The sequence below is a fragment of the Anthonomus grandis genome, chromosome 7 (assembly GCF_022605725.1).
Source record: "Anthonomus grandis grandis chromosome 7, icAntGran1.3, whole genome shotgun sequence".
NCBI classification, from domain to species: domain Eukaryota; kingdom Metazoa; phylum Arthropoda; class Insecta; order Coleoptera; family Curculionidae; genus Anthonomus; species Anthonomus grandis.
In genome coordinates, this window is record NC_065552.1 from 17,877,244 (window position 1) to 17,889,537 (window position 12,294).

Sequence of the window (12,294 nt, forward strand, 5' to 3'; positions counted from 1 at the left end):
GCAACGGGAGGCATCTATTGCATGTTCCTCGAACCATTCCATGAAGATGTTTGCTATTACTGGGGAAAGAGATGAACCCATCGGAAGTCCTTCGTGTTTCACGCGTGGCATAATGGACACAATATCCATTGGTCAGAAGCCAAGATTCTGCACAAGGAACAGCACTGGCGGAAGAGAAAGTTCGTAGAGGCAGCTTTCATTTCACAGAATCAGAGGATCTTCAGCCAGCCAAGCGTCGATATACCCAACATCTGGAAGCCTCTACTCTCAGGACAGTGTAGGATCTAGAGAGACGCGCGTCTTCCCCCCCCCCCCCAACTCTTTTTACGGATGACTTTCCCCCCCTTCCACATCGCTGCACACATCTAGTATATAAGCCTATAGAATAGTATTTTGCTGTCAGTTTACACTTGATAACGGTTGGAGATACTTACCAACCGAAACGTCGTGTTACATTAAATAAATAAGACAATGCAAGTCCGACAAGATGTTTCTAAAGAATTTCGTACATCGCCAATAAACGTGAAAACTTGTCGAGCTGTAATAATTCGTCCAGACTTGTATATTTTGGTTTCTTTTTCCAGTTCGGACTCGTAAGGTTCACGGGGTATAAATTAAAACGACAAGCGTTCGCTAATCAGTTCTTGATATTCACACAAGGAAACGGAAAATAAATTAGACGTGTTTTAAAGTGGTAGAAAGAAAATATTTGATTCGATATAGTGTTTTATATTTTTTTGTTATTGTGTTTGGTGTGGGAATTAGATTAAGTGTGAAATGGTAAGTATTATATCATGCAAAAAAATAATATTTATAATTGAACATATTCCAATAAAGTAATAAAATCCAAAATTAGTTTCATTACAATAGTTAGATCCTATATATGTAAAACTCGAGGATAATCTCTTAAGATTTAATGGTTTTTGGAATATTTTAATTTTCATTGTTTCAAATAATATAGCTTTAAAAATAACTATTAAAAGATAAATAAAATATTATATAAATTTTGTTATGCGAAATCATTGCCTATAATATAATTATAGTTAAAATATTAAATGTCTTGATTATAGGAAATTTTTTTAGATCTTTAAGGATATTAAGGGATTAAATATACAAAAATCCAGATAATTAGACTTTTACGTGGTACTTTATAATAGGTAATAAATATAGAGGGTATTTTATTTAAATTACCGAAGTTGACAGGTAGTGCCAAAACTGTCAAAATATTTTATTCATCTATCATCCAACGATCTCACTCTCAGAACATTTAAAAAAGAAACGTTTTTTTAAATGTCTTTCTGAGCCTAGTACATCTTAATACATTTTATATTGATCTAGCTTATTAGCTTATATTAGCTTCACTTGCTTAATTCTAGGAACCATAGAAGAGAAAACGACCTTTGGGCGGAAAATTTCGGAAGCAAAAACAAGTTAGAGCCCAAGAACAGGAGAAGAGGGCTGGTAAAATAAAAGATTTCCCGATGAAAACTGCAGTTTCCAATGCAGAAATAGAAACTTTAGAGAGTCAATGTTCTGAAGCGGTTGCTGCTTCACCTGTTCCTGCACTTGAACCATCTACGGGTACATCAGCTCTTAGTGAAAACGTACAATCGGTTGAACCTACCGATTCAACAATAGAGGCTACAAGTGAAGATAAACCCGAAACCCTGACTTGAAGGGCCCTGAGATAACAAGTACCATTCTTCTTTTAGAGGATCCTGGTATGTGGCCTAGAACCATTAACAACGAGGAAATCAGAATGTTGGATGAGCGAGGACCTCACTTGATAGGACGCAATTATCAATTTCCTACAAATCAAGATAAAAGAAAATTTTAAAAGTATGTACTTTGTCAGAAAACTAGAGAATGCTGGAATAACAGAGAGAATTTGGTTAATTTATTCAGTTTTAAAAAACTCTATATTTTGCTTTTATTGTAAAGTTTTCGGTAAAACTATCAATACTTTTTTTGATTCAAATGGTTTTTCTGATTGGCCACACTTGTCGTTGTCTATAAAAAGACATAAAACATTAATAAATTGTACATAAGGTTCATATGAATACATGGATGAGTTTGAAAAAAATGTTAAAATTATCTATATACCGAAAAAAAATATAGGCATAATGTTCTGAAAAGAATTCTCGCAGTCGTAAAATTTTTGTCCCGACAATGTCTAGCATGAAAACCCTGAATTTTCTAAAATACTTTTTCAACCTAATAACAGAAATTTTCTTAAGGCTGTCAAGATAATTTTCTCATTTATTCCTGTGATGAGAGAACATCTTAGAGTGCTCTCTAGCAGAACTCCTAGGTAAATTCATTAAAAAAAAAACTTATTATTTAGGCTATCAAATTCAAAACAAAATTGTAGGATTAATGTCTTCTAAAGTAAAAAATAATATTGTAAATATGGTACGCAATTCCAAATTTTATTCAATAATTGTGGACTTTACCCTGGATACCAGTCACACAGAACAAATAAGCCTTGTTTTGCGTTATGAGGTGTTAAATCAAGATTGTAAAAAAGTTCAATGACCTTCTTAAGAGTCTTCAACAGACAGAAGTCAGGCTTATTGGCCTGAGCGAACATGCCTCGTCAATTGGTCGTCCGGCTTTCGGTATGTATGTTACGTTGGTGGTTATCCAACACGTTGGAATGTATGGCTCTGAGTAGTATTAACAGGTGGGGTAAAAGTAAGTCCAGCCCAACTTGAAGAAGTGATGAAATAATTTAATACCTCCTTTAAACGACTTAGTCGCAATTATGTTTTTGATAAAAAAACAGTTTTCTTTGAATAGTTTTCTTTTAACAGAGTTCATCATGCCACAACACGGCTTAAGTATTATGGAATTTTAGTCGGTTTTCTATAGGCATCGTTTGAGACACCTGATTTAACGGCTCAAGTGCCATGCAGACCTCGGCACGATAGCTTCTACCTTGTCTTAGGCATGATACCCCAGAAGCTTCATTCCGAGAGAGGAATAGCGCAGTGTGAGCGAGGAGAAATCTAGAACTGTGGTCAGATTGACCGATAGCGGATAGAAGAAAGTAGACTCACACTCAAGCAAAGTAGAAATAGCTGCTGCGGACCTCAGTTTCTACAGGGTTAACCGTGAAGGATGGCTCGCATACCCCCGATCTTTGTCAGACAAACTGGTGACTAAGTGCGGGTATATAGGGTGATTTATGAATGATGGTACCTTAGACGTTTACGGAGAACGGAAAATAGATTTTTTCGAAGATTTGGCATCCTGGATTTTAGCTAGTGATCTAACGATTAAAAATATTTTTAGCGATATAGCTTTGCCGCTTATACCAAAAAATAGTAGCAACTTTGTAATTTTAAATAGAATACCCTATATATTATTTTATTTTTCTCATCCGCTATCGCTTTATGATTGTTTTTGTATAAAGTATTTCTATACCTATTTTCAGTAGTTTTTAAGAAATTAATTATTTTCTTTATTTTTTACCAAAACAGCTCCAAATAAATTTTTATTACTACGGCACTGAAACGTGCAGAAAATTAAAATTATGAGCGTATTTTACGGGATTATTGTACATTATTGTTTGATTATTATACAATTTGTTCTACATTATATAGGGTTGGTCAAAATTAGTGATCTTACCGCTAGATACAAATTGTGAAAAATTAATTTTTTAAATGGGACATCCTGTATATTATAACGTATTCTAAAACGAAATTGAAACCCCTTTCTAACAAGATATCATGTTCTTATATCTAAGTAGTTCGGTTTTTGAAATAAAAGCAAGTTTCTGAACAAATCAAAATATTATTTGCCAAACAATGCTATGCTATTGACGTTTGACAAAAATTAGTTATATATAATACCAAAAGTTACATTTGGTTGATTAATAATAGTAATACACGTGGGTTTTTCGTTAAAATAAATACCTAAAAATTAATTGAAATGAAAAAAAAATTGCTATTCAAATGAAGTTTTGATGGATCATTTATTATTCATGGACAATGTGATAACATTGTAGCAAGAACATGCCGAAAGTTTAACAAAATGTACCCTATTTACAAAAAATGGATAAAATAAAATTTGTGCGAATACAAAATAACTTTATGCAATTTATTTCATAACTTATGAATGATTTAATTAGGTAAAATAAGTTCATAATTTTTTAAGGTTCATCTATTAGATATACCTGTAACTGTTTTACTTGATTCTGGAGAAAGTTTGTTGGATCCAAGGGTTTGGAGATAATAAATATACTGGCACTTTAAATTAATTGATCTGATGTTCGGAATATTTGTACTGCCGATGGTAAAAAGCAAGTAGTCTAAGGGACAGTTGACTCTATCATTCGGCTCAAAGGCCACAAATAAACTGGGCTAACTCCGTCGAAATATGAATATCCCGAGGGAATAAATCCCGCAAGTCATAGGTTTTACTGACTCATTTACCAAAATATTTCTAATACAACCGTTAATCTAATACTCTCACCTGCTGATTCGTAAACGTAAAAAAAGAGACTAAAATAACTTACCCTGGATATTTTAGTGATAGAAGTAGTAGGACACGTACCGAAAAATACGCGCATGAAAACGGTGTCGACACTTATCGACCAATCCGGTCTTCGGTCCATGCCAAAATTGCTGCTACTCAGTTCACAGCTTAGCACGACCTTCTTCTCTTTTTCTCTACCTCCTTACTTATCCGATCCTTTGGGATCGGATGGGATAGAGAAGGACCCCTTAGCCTTCAAAAACCTAATAGCATCAAAGGGAGTATCTAATAGCATCGGGATGTGCTTCCTGGAAGCAACGCTCTCTATATACAAGGTGTTCCTTAAAGACGTGCTAATATTAAAGAAAAAAAGTTGTTAAAATATTTTAAAAAAATCAGTTTTTTAATAACTTAAACAATATCTACCATATTTTTATGAAATTTGATACATGTATTCTACGCATCAAGATGCATTTTTTACAGGTCTTCTATTGAATAATACGCTTCTATAATACGCCACTCTTCTTTTTTAAGTATATTTATTATATTTTTTAATATTTATTATTTATATTTTATATTTTAATATCGCCTGGTTTTTTTCGTCCAACATGGTTTTCGCTTAAAAAAAAACATTTTTACTTTTTTGAAACTCTGATGCGGTCTGAACATAACTTGCTTGCAAGAAAATTAGGGATCAGATTTATTACAACAAGTATGAAAAGTTAAAAAATTTAAATAATTAAGAAAAATTCATATTTTTATCGCGAGTTATCTAACTCTAGTAGTTATCTAAAGGGATCGGCACAACTTAAACTATTGACAGAACAAGTAAGAATAAGGTAAAACACAAAAGTACATATATTTATAAACTTCGATATTCATGGTCGGGGGACAATGCTGACATCGGCAATTCCATGGGTTCGCTGGAAGTGACCATGGAAGATGTTCACATAACTCCTTCCTCCTCAAGTCAGAAAATAGGGATATTTTCTGGATTTGGGGTTGCTCGTTCCGCATCCTTTCGTGTCTTTCTCTGGCATCTTTGGATAGCATTCTTCCCTTTGAGTAGACATATGATGAGTAGTACCAAGATCAGGATCGCTAAGGTACCTACTGATAGCATCTGGTATTGGACAGGTTCTTGGGAAACTTCTTCTACAGGTGAAAGCTGATTGATTTGTCTCGAGAGCTGGTAGATTTCATTGAAGTCTATTTCAGTAAAGTTTTCACTCCTCAGAACAGTTGAAGGATCAGTAAAGTTTACTATTTGTAGTTCAGGTAGTACGAGTGGCCTTCCATACTGGATCTTGAAATTATTACTAAATTTCTTTTGACCAACTTGGATAGTGCAGTTACTGGGCATCTTTGGTAAAGTGGGTCCATCCAGATCAAACGATTGATCCATATTACACTGAGTGGTAATTCTAACTTTTTGCTGGGGTAAAATCAGAACCTCGTCTGTAGTCACTTGCTTAGCAATGGGTTCGTCAACATGGGCTTCAATGATCTGGCAGCTCGTGGGCTTCACATTGTCCAGGACTTGGAGGATGCAGTCATCACGTGGATAGAACTCCTCCTTGCAGTAAAAGGCATGTTCCAGGAAAGGGCAATCGGTTGCTTTAAACTGGACCTCTTGTTTCGTTCGTGCCAAGTAAGGGTATTTAGGGATGATTAATTGGGAGTTTTGGATTATAGGAAAAAGGCGATATCTGTTGCTTGATCGTAACGTTCTCCATCGTCAGCATCTAGAGTTCCAAATATCCATTTTTGACCTTTTCCAATTATGCCCATTAAACCTCTCTTTTCCCTAATATGAGGATACAAATTGTTACAGTTTATTTTCGTTAGATACATAAAGAATAAGAAAATAAAATGAATCTAAAATGTTAGCGAAAGCATAGCTCAATTATAGAACTTTAAGAGGCAAGTTCTAAGTTATTCTGGTGCTAAAATTAATAAAATAAACAGTTATCATTTCAGTATTAATTCTATTTTTGATATCAATAATTTTCAACCCTTTTGATGAAACTCAAATTATTAATCATAACATTAATTTTTTTTTTAATGTTTTGATTTCACTAATGTCAGAAGTCATATCCTAGCCAATAAGATCCCAGCTCATTCTCCTATATCCCTACTAAAACCATTTCTGGCGCGAAAATCTTTGACCTCTAGGAGTATTGAAGAACAAGCCTTTGAAGAAGGTTGTTTCTTGGTATTTTTGCCGATTTTACTCCAATAAAAAGTTGAAAACTCACCTTTTGGGTATTTTAGTTTGTGGATACTAAATGCCATACTGCAATAGTGCAGGATTATAAGTGGTGTAGTTAAATCCCAACTTTTTCAAGGTTCTTTGTTTAAGTGTTCAGTTTTGTGTTCCCGAGAAAAGGCCAATTCCATTGGTAAGTCCTAATATTTTGATTTGGAATCTTGGTTTATGATAATCTACATATTACACATGTAATTTTATATAAGTAGACTCACGCATACCGTTAAGTTTAACCATCAATGCTTATATCTACTTACTCTATTGGCGATTCCTCAATCTGGGGTATTCTTCCACTTTCTTATAAGAGGTAGAAATCTCCACTTATCTACTCCAATAACGTCCACAACATCTACATTGACATTCACTGTTAAACCGATCCACCCAGGTCCCCCATCGCAATCATGCAGCCCTTTTGGAGCCAGGTTTGATCAATGTTTGTGACGTTTAGTGAACCATGCAGTCAGTAAAACAACCTAACTAGTAAACCAAAGTCCTGTCAACATTCATTAGCTTTACTGTAGTATATTAGACTAAATACTAACCTCAAAATTACATTGTTACCACTCTCATCATTAGATTTTACTACCACACCATTGTTTTGAATAGTTTCATAATAACTAGGTGCATATTAGTTATTTTATTGAAATAGACCGTATAGATCTTGTAAACTGGATAAATAGGCCTATTTCGAAAGTACTCATGCGAACTTTTAGCCCCAAACAACATAATATAATATTTTAGTCTTGATATAAACACTATATTTAGGAAGGGCAACAACACTTGTTTTTAAAATAATAAGTTTGATTATTAATTTTTCTTTTAATATAGATTCACTTAAAACTGTCTGTTCTTCCTTGTGAGATTTTCTTTCAGGTTTATAGGTATAGTGCTTTTAGTAATTTCCTGTTTTCTTGGTCATCGGGATTTTCTTATCCATCTGGGATAAAACAGGTGGCGCTTATATTTTATTGATCTCTTGTTGAATCCACGCCACTCTACCAAAGTGGTTAGTGCTAGTCCGCTTCCCTTTGAGAAAATCCCCTGAGCTATCTCTATAGCCTATAGTAAGTCTCCCTCCTTCCATTGGTTCCCTTGTACCCACTTTCTAACCCTCAATCACCATATCTTTACTCTCCTTTTTCCTTCCTGTTATTCTCCATCCCTCCATTCAAATTTCATCTAATCCAAGTATAATTAAAGCAATATTAAAGTAATAAATTTTTATTGATTAATTATAATTATTAATTCTTTATTTTTTTTTTATTTTTATTTTTTTATTTAACAAATTGGCGCCTGACAACGGGTATTGTTTTGTTTTTTTTTCTTGCCACATTTTTTTTAGTATCTTTTGAAATACGTTTAATATGTTTTGACAGTAAAATTTATAGGTTAGCGCATCCTTACTTCTTCGATTAATACTCAGCCTTATATTTGGTGTTGCTACAGTATAGGGACCACTTGATGATAGGATTGTTTGAGTATCGATATAAGTATATCTTAGCAGACTTGTTGCGACTCGATTTTTTTTTGCGATTCAGGTTTACTGTTTGTTGAGGTTGCAAAAACTGCAATTCAACAGTTTTTGGTTATATTATTTTGTATTATTATATATTTTAAAGCGATGGGCGTTAATGATATATGCGTTCGTAATGATAGTTAATTTTTTTCCCTTAGTTTTAGGTGGTTTAGTTTTTACCTTTAATTTTTGGATAATTCCAGCTTAGATTTTTGTTTTTTTTTTGTCTCATATAGCAGTTTTTTGTCTTTTTTTTTTGTTTTTTTTTTAACTGTTGGGCGGGTTTGTGAATTTATTCACAACTCATAACGTTGTTTTTTTGAAGTTCTGTTAACAAAAGATATTAATAATTTTTTTTTTTGCTTTAGGGACTTACTATTTTTGTTTTCTTTTCTCATTCTTTTTTTTAAATTTAATTTTAGCCTACTTTTCGTTAGTGATTTTTTATGATAGATACTGGTTACGAATAGCTTGGGTTTTCTTTTATAATTTGTCTTTACTACACGGCTTAGATAAAATGGATATTAATTTGCTTGGCACGGAAGAAATTAAATATGAACTAGCGATACGTGGTCTTCCTTTATCGGGTAGTTTTGCTCAAAAACGTACTATTTTGCGCGAGGTCATACAATTAGATCGTGATGGACGTATGCCACCACCGACTACTTCCTGTTACGATTCTGACAGCGAGTTGTCAATTTGTGAAGCAAAATTAATTACCCTTTCTCGCGATATAACAAATTTAGATTTTAATAACATAGCAAACGAATTCCGTCGCATTTTTACCTTACTTACGCATACTAGATCTCGCTTAAACTATGCATCGAAAGATCCGAACGAGATGCGAAAATAAAGATTGAGAAGAATTGCCATGAACTGTTCGATCGCTTGGTGCTTGTAAAAGAAGGAAACTACTATATTCCTGTACAAACTCACCATTCTGCAGCCAATCATCATCGACTCGAATCCGCTAATCACAGTATATTGGATACAAATAACCCCAATGATTCTCAACCATTATTAGTTCCTCATACAACTACCCACAAAGACCCAGCCATCGTTCATGATCTGATTAGTTTAGATGAAAATCAGAGACAGTCATCTATTCAGTCTGTTCTAACTGTATCCCACGATAGATTAGAGCCAGTAACTGACAACCGTCGAGTGATCCGTCCACCATCTCAATTAGTAAGAGAAAACTATCCGGAGTCATCTGACCCTAATAGTCACACAAATATTCCACATTCCTCTTTTAGGCCTGCTGATATTCAACCTCCTTCTTTACAATTGTCTTTTCCCCAAGGTGTAGATACTTCCCTACCTATATCTCAGAGACGTCGTGACTCAATGATCGCAGAGGGAATTCCAGAACAAATTCTACCCTCAGCAACTTTGAATCCGACAAATGGTGTATCAGAAAATTACCGTCAGTTTTTAGGACATTCCTCTCAAGTTTCTCACTCAACATCTAACGGGCGTTTAAATAATCAGTTAGGTACCACATCTTATGATCAGTATGATCCAGGTTATTTCCAACATGGTGGACCTAATGAAAGACGTTCTCGAATAAGGTTTATGGATTCGGAAGTAGATGCCTCACGATAAGTGTATACTGATGCATCTCATATCATAGATGAAACTTTAAGTCACCAAGTTGTGGATCTTGCCAATTGACTTGACAATTTTGAGTTTTCTCCATTACGAGGACAACCAAGTCGATATTATATAAATTCTCCGCCTTTCAAGTATCACGATCTGTCGTCGTAGAATTTAAAATATAATGGTCAGTCTAGTGTGACAGACTTTCTCGAACGCCTTGAAGAGCTTCGTGTTTCTAAAGGAGTCTCCAAAGAACATCTTTTAAAGTCTGCCCCAGAACTCTTTACAAAAGATGCTCTCCTTTGGTTTCGGACAAAACGCTTTTCCCAATGGGATGATCTGCAAGCTCAATTACGAGTTGCATTCCAGCCTTTTAATTATGAGTTTGGGCTTTGGGATGAGATTCATCACCGAACTCAAGGTTCCCACGAACGTGTGGTTAGTTTTGTCGTAGCTATGGAAGCATTATTCAGAAAACTCCCAAATTGGCCCTCAGAAACCACCCGGTTACAAGTTATCAGAAGAAATCTGTTACCTCACATTCAGCGAAGACTTGCTACAGAGCGTATCAACACTCACAAACTAGTCATTTGTCGACCATTCAGTCAATCGCCACGCTCACCTCCGAGCAACGACAAATCCTAGACAAATTTATTGAGGATACTCGCTCGGCTATAGGAAGTAGAATTGGGTGTACAAATCTCATCGAACGTGTCATCAAGACAGATTCACCCCCTATCAAGCAGAGGTATTATCCTTTGTCCCCAGCTCTTCAGAAGGAAGTTAATATGGAGTTAGAAAAAATGTTGTCTGAAGACATAATAGAACCATCCGACTCTCCATGGTCGTCTCCAATAGTCATGATACGGAAGAAGTCTGGAGGTTGGAGATTTTGTGTCGATTACCGTGTCCTTAACAAGGTCACTACCCCTGATTCTTACCCTCTTCCCTTTGTTAGTTCAATCTTAGATAAGCTTCGAGACGCTCAATACTTAACAACGTTAGACATTAAGTCCGCGTACTGGCAGATCCCTATATCAAAAGAATCACGTCCTTTAACGGCATTCACTGTTCCATCTCGAGGTCTCTTTCAATTTAAACGTATGCCTTTCGGATTGACAAATGCCTTCGCCGTATGGCAAAGATTGATCGATCGTGTAGTCGGCGTTGATCTCGAACAGTTTGTATTTGTATATCTTGACGACGTAATCATCTGCACTCCTACATTTCAAAAACACATTGAGATTTTGCAAGAAGTGATTAAGCGAATAACTCGCGCAGGACTCACTCTTAACCCCGATAAGTGTCAGTTTTGTAAGTCTGAACTAAAGTACTTGGGATATATAGTCAATGCTTCAGGACTGCTAGTTGATCCTGAGAAAGTAGAGGCAATTTTAAATATACCTTCTCCTAAAAATGCTACAGAGGTTCGGCGCATAGTTGGTATGGCGTCCCCTTACTGCCCTGACGCGCAAAAATGCAAAATTTATTTGGGATTTAAACTGTGATGCGGCATTTAAGAAAATCAAAGAATATCTTGTCCATGCTCCTGTACTATCGTGTCCCGATTTTAGTGTTCCCTTTTCTGTACAATGCGATGCATCTGATTATGGACTTGGAGCTGTATTGTCGCAGGTACAAAATGGTGAAGAACGAGTTATCTGCTACCTTAGTAGATCTCTTAACAAGAACGAAAGACGATACAGTACCACTGAAAAAGAATGTTTGGCAGTCCTTTTTGCCATAGAAAAGTTACGACCTTACCTGGAAGGGACAAAATTTACCGTAATAACTGACCATTATAGCCTAAAATGGTTACATTCCATTAAAGATTCTATGGGTAGAATAGCCCGATGGAGCATAAGATTGCAGCAATATGACTTCGACATAATACATAGAAAGGGAAAAGAACACGTTGTTCCTGATGCCCTGTCTCGCTCTGTACCTGCCGTGGATTCCATTCTTCCTTTCATTGCCACCATCGATCCAATTAATTCCGATTCTTGGTATGCGGGTACCACCCACAAGCGAATCCAGTAGAACGAGTACATAGAGTTTTAAAGTCCAGTTTGTCAGCCTATGTTGCCGATGACCACTGTCAATGGGATAAATATCTCGCAAAAGTTGGTTGTGCAATTCGTTCCTCTCGCCATAAAGTCACCGATTTAACCCCCAATTTTATCATGTTCGGCCGTGAAATCTTCTTTGACCATGACACCGAAAATGTTAACCCTAATAGCGAACCTGATGCTTTGAGGAGATCTGAAACACTCAAGAAGATTTTTGGCGACGTCCAAAAGCGAACTCAGCAAGCTTTCTACCGATCAAAGCGCGTTTATGATTTGCGAAAGCGCGACGATAGATTCACCGTTGGTCAAAAGGTTTGGAAACGGAACATGGTTCTTTCGGATGCCACTTAAAATTTCACGTC